The sequence below is a fragment of the Xenia sp. Carnegie-2017 genome, unplaced genomic scaffold (assembly GCF_021976095.1).
Source record: "Xenia sp. Carnegie-2017 unplaced genomic scaffold, XeniaSp_v1 HiC_scaffold_6, whole genome shotgun sequence".
Classification (NCBI taxonomy): domain Eukaryota; kingdom Metazoa; phylum Cnidaria; class Anthozoa; order Malacalcyonacea; family Xeniidae; genus Xenia; species Xenia sp. Carnegie-2017.
The window spans coordinates 22472721-22478491 of NW_025813526.1; positions in this window are offsets into that span (position 1 = coordinate 22472721).

The following is a 5771-nucleotide window of genomic DNA, read 5'->3' on the forward strand; positions in this document are numbered from 1 at the left end:
GCTTCTTCTAAAAATAAAATTGTGAAAATGTTAGTGCCTTAAACATATATTTACAAAGTAGCACTATGGATATTATCAGTGCTCGTAAAACAGCACAAAGAACAGTTCTTTCTCTTCAATGTTATCGTAACGACAAAAACTTGATGGTGTCTGACAAATGGCAGAAAACACTGGCAACCAAATAAAGGATGTTATCAAGAGACACGAAATTTTCATTCAAATAAGCAACTGCACCAAGAATTTACCATTCTATAAGACGCCTCCAAGCTTTAGTTGGTGGGTCATATAATGACCAATATAATGATCATAGTATGTCAGCCATTGCTTATCATCGAGTGAACACTTATTTTGTTGCTTTACACATAGTTCTTGCGAAATCAAAAGGAAGGCTTACTTTGGTGGACAAAGATATCTTGTTTATCATTGGTGACGTAGTGTTAAATGACAGCCTAGCAGAATTTTCCCCCAAGTTCACATTTTTTCTGACTTTCCATGATGCATGAGTGTTAATGCCAACACCAACCAAACAGAACAAGAAACACATGCAACTGGGAATGATAACGACCAATTTGCCTTAAGAATCGATTCTATTAGCATCTACCGCAGAGATCCCACGAGATACTACGCATGCCCACCTTAGTCATTTTCTACCTTGCTCACCGCCATTACAGATGGCGTGTTTGGTCATATACGAATAATCCATAAAATAGTTTGCCCTCCGGCTGTGTAGAACGACAAAAAATTTGTAAAAAACTATACAGGACAAAACATCTACATAACCACTGAGTTTGCGCGGCAAACTCTTTTTCTGTGGTTAGATAATCGATTCAACAACAAATGGCACAGGTCAGCGAAGCAATTGAGCAAGCATATCTCCTAGAAGAAGGAAATGATGGGAGAACTACTTTGTATGGCCTTAACAGGAAAGTCGATCAATTTACTGGCTTGATGAATACTTTTGGTCTTGTCGTAAAAAAGCTTAAGCAGGCTTATGATGCTGCACGCCAAATGAACGATGATGTTGTTATGTCTGAAGGTGAAACTGATGACGAACATCAACCAACGGGGCTGCTGCTGTAGTTGCAGATACAGCTCCAGCTCTAGCAAACCAAAGCGATGCTTCGGTAGATGAGCTGATTCACGAAATGACTGAGAATGAGCCGATAGACCAACCATTGCCACCAAACATTTCTAAAACCCTGACCAGCATTTTGTCCATTGGACATTATGAAAATGGAAGGAAGGGGTAAAACGACCCGAAAACTGTGACCTGTTAAGATTTGCAAAGGTGAACCCAGAAATTTGGGACATTGCTAGGAAATCCACACGTAGCATGGATGCACGTCAACAAAAATTACATGCAAGAAGCCTTAATAAAGGGCCTCATTCCGATTTCCCGAATTGCAGGAACGATTAGTACCTCTCTTGGAACAAACACTACAACACATGCACCGACACCAAAGGTTATCTGGGATGGGCTGTCCAAATCAATTGAGCTTCTTGCTTCAGCTAATCATGATCTGAACATGTTCTGCAGGGACTTGGTCAAAGTTGACCTTGACGAAAATTACAAAGCAATCAGCAGCAACAAGGAACCTGTTGCTGCAGAACTGTTTGGTGATGATTTAAAGGAACGCCTGAAAACAGTATAAGAAAGCAAAAAGGCTGCACAGCAACTGACAAGCCAAAAACGGAAACGCTGTGATCAACGGTCGACCAGCTCATATAATTCCAATGTACCTTTTTTGATCCAACGTCGGGGCGGTCATTTGCAAAGCCGACACCAACGACGCAACTATTATCAAACCAACCCAAGAGGAAAGTCGAAACAGGGGAAAAACACTAAGAAAGAAGTGACTCCTACTCTCGATCGTGTAAGTTTTAGTAAACGTGAGTGTAGTTCTTCTGTCATGTCTGGGGGAGACAATGATTGTAGTATAGTTGCAGGCCGGATACAACAATCTATTGGGAAGTGCAGGGAGCTAACTCACGATCCTTCCATTTTATCAGCTGTAAGCGGATACAACATTGATTTTCTTATAGATCCAATCCAGCTGAAACAACCCAACTCTATAAAAATGTCTCCTTCAGAAGTCCAAAATGTCGATCATCAAGTTACAAAATTTCTAGAGAAAGATATCATTGTCACAAACATGCATGAGTTTATCTCCAATATCTTTCTTGGAGCAAAGAAAGATGGATCTTTTAGAATGATATTAAACCTAAAAGAGCTCAACACATTTGAAACATATCACCACCTTAAAATGGAATCTATCCATACTTGTACTCAACTCATGCGACCTGGGTGCTACATGGCATCCGTTAACCTTAGAGATGCCTATTACTCAATACCAATACACATAGAGCATCACAAATACTTAAAATGTATGTGGAAAGATAATCTGTACCAATTCACATGCCTTGGTCAAGGATTATCTTCCGCTCCGCGTTTATTTACAAAGATACTCAAGCCTGTATATTCTAAACTGAAGGAGCTTGGGCACATTGATGGTTACATTGATGACTCTTTTTCAATGAGCTACTCCTATTTAGAATGCGAGCAAAACGTACATGACACTCTACAATTGTTTCAGAAGTTAGGATTTCTACCCCATGAAGATAAATCTGTTACAGAACCCACAAAGATTTTACAACATTTAGGGTTTGTGTTAAATTCAATAGATATGACTATCTCTATATCCATAGAAAAACACAACAAATTATGCGAGGTTGCCAGGGGGGTGCTAAAATCTGACCCTTATACCATACGGGAAGTGGCTAAGTTAATTGGTATAATGGTAGTTTGTTTTCCTGGCGTTGAATATGGCCCACTGTTTTATCGTAATCTTAATAGGGACAAAACAACAGCCCTTAAGTTTAACAGAGGTAACTTTGATGCGACATTGAAACTCTCTCCTTCGGCGCTGGAGGACGTATCTTGGTGGATTAATTAATATTACCACATTGGGGGGAGGGGGCTGCCACTCTCACCATTGCGATAAAATTGCCAGGGAAATATGGGCGTGGTGCAGAATCAGGGACATATGGCTAACTGTCAGCTATATTCCTGGGAACCTTAATGTGATGGCTGACAAAGCTTCCTAAACATTTGATGATTCCAAAGAGGGGAAGCTTGATGTTGAATTATTTCTTGAAATAACAGCAAATTTTGGGACCCCAAAAGCTGACATGTTTACTTCTAGACTAAACTTTCAACTTAAACCCTATGTTTCGTGGCACCCATATCCACAGGCGTGGGCTATTGACGCATTTTGCATTGATTGGAGTAAATTGTTTCTTTATGCTTTTGCACCTTTTAGTGTTATATCACAAGTTTTACAAAAAATAGAAATCGCCCAGGCACGGACAATTCTCATCGTGCCGAATTGGCCAACTAAATTCTGGTATCCGATGCTGGCAAGATTAATGATTCACCGACCCATTCTCCTACCCAAAGACAAAAGCAACATGAGCTTACTATCCAATCAAACAAAAGAACATCCACTCAAAGGGAGACTAAGACTAATAGCTTGTCTCTTATCCGGAGATCACTCTCAAGTAAGGACATTTCATCACAAGCTCAAGCAACAATACTTAATTCTTGGCGGCCAAGAACACAAAAACAATATCAGGTGTACCTTAACAAATGGCAACTCTATGTTAATAAACGGAATGCAGACTCCCTTCATCCAACTTTACAGGTAGTTTTAGACTTTCTACAGCATCTATTTGATCAAGGGATGAGTTACAAATGCATAGACACTGCTCGAAGTATGTTATCTTCATTCTTTATTACCGAAGGGAATTTTACGATTGGTACACATTATATGTTTCAGAGATTTATGAAGGGATTGTTCCAACTTAGACCAGCACTACCAAGATATCAAGTGAACTGGGACACCTCCATTGTTTTAGAGTATATAAAGACACATACTTGCATGTATATTGCAAGAAAAGGAAATACTTTAAATTCATATTTGTTACTATTTCTGGGTATGTTTGATACATCTCCAATTAAAATATGTTTATAACTTAATGTCGTATTTGCTGGTAGGCATAAATTGTGTCGACATGACTTTTAAATCTCGTGGGATCTCTGCAGTAGATACTAATACAATTAGGAAATTGAACGAAACTTACCTGAAGTTGAAGTCCCATTGGGATTCTATTAGGATCTACAGAGCAGAGATTACACGCCCATCCATCATGTTACTGCCTCCCTGCATATCGTTCATATGCACATTTAGGTGGTTTATGTGGCCATTATCTTTGAAATATGACCAATGTGCGCATGGGTAGAATCTCGTGTAATCTCTGCTCTGTAGATGCTAATAGCATCCCAATCGCTCTTCAACTGCAGGTAAGTCTCGTTCAATTTCCTAATTTTGTGTCAATATTACTGAATTTAATGTTGACATCAAATAAAATACATCAAAGATAATTGTTTTCTGTTGATCATGCATAGGATATTTAGCAAGAGAATCCAATAAGAAATGAAAAAAATGTTGTGCTTCTTGAAGATAGTCATGTCAGAAAAATTAAAATCATTCCGCATAATGATATGCATAACTGAAATCCTGTGATGTGTCATTATTTTGACACATTTTATTGAATTTTTAGAATAATATTTGAAATGAAGTGTTGGAATGTATTGCTAGCGATGATGCTGAAAAGTTCAGTGTTTTCCAAAGTTAAATTATCTAAAATTTATTTGTAATTGTTTAAAAAACCCATGAAAGGCAACAATTGTTAGTCATATCAAAAATGCCTTTCATCAAAGACACAGAAAGGACACAAAATAGTGATCATGCAAATCTGTAGCAACTAATTTTGGCAAAGTTATCTAACGCAAAATTTGCGAAATATAAAGATCTAAATGAAAAACTTCCAACTCTCTTTCCATGTAAATATTCAGGTCCTATATTCACTATAATATTAATGGTTTTACGTTGACATACCATCTAAATTGACCAAAGATCTTTAAGATCTTGTTGACTGTTTTTGGTTGACGATTCAGAATATGTTTAACAAAAGATTTGTAAATTGTATAAGACGTAACAAATTAATGAAAAAAGTGAAATGTTTTACACGTTTTAATAATAGCCATGTTAGAAAAAGTAAAATTATTACACATAATGAGATGCAAATCTAACATTCTTTGACGTGTCATTATTTTGACTCATCTTGTCAAATTTGTAGATTCTACATACATATAACATTTAATATAAACTTTTAAAGTGTGTAGTTTATATTAATCAGAGAAAGGTCAGTACTTTACAATGGTAAATGGTCCAAAATAAATTACCGTTTGTTTACAAATTTCATCAAAATTGACAAATGTTGTCCGTATAACACATGCGTAGTACTGAAATTATTTATATAAGTCATTTGTGACACATTACATAAAAACAATCAATTACAGATAAACTTTAAAATCAACATACCTTCACAAATTTAAAAATATTAAAAGCGACGCAACCATCTACATGATGTCTTTGTTTCTGCTTGATAATAAAGAAATTGGAATGCTCACTAAATCTTAAATTTTAATCACCTGCTGTTTTTATTGTAAAATATTGATTTCTGTTTATACCCAATTAAATATGAAATGCAAATTTTTTATTTCAGCTAAGACTGAAGTAAACACAAAGAAGTTTTGACTTGGAAGCTTTATGCCAATAAACCTTCCACAGTTTACTATTATCTATTTCAATTATTGAACATGCTGCCTTACATGCAAACTAACTGAAGTAAACATAAAGGAAGACGGG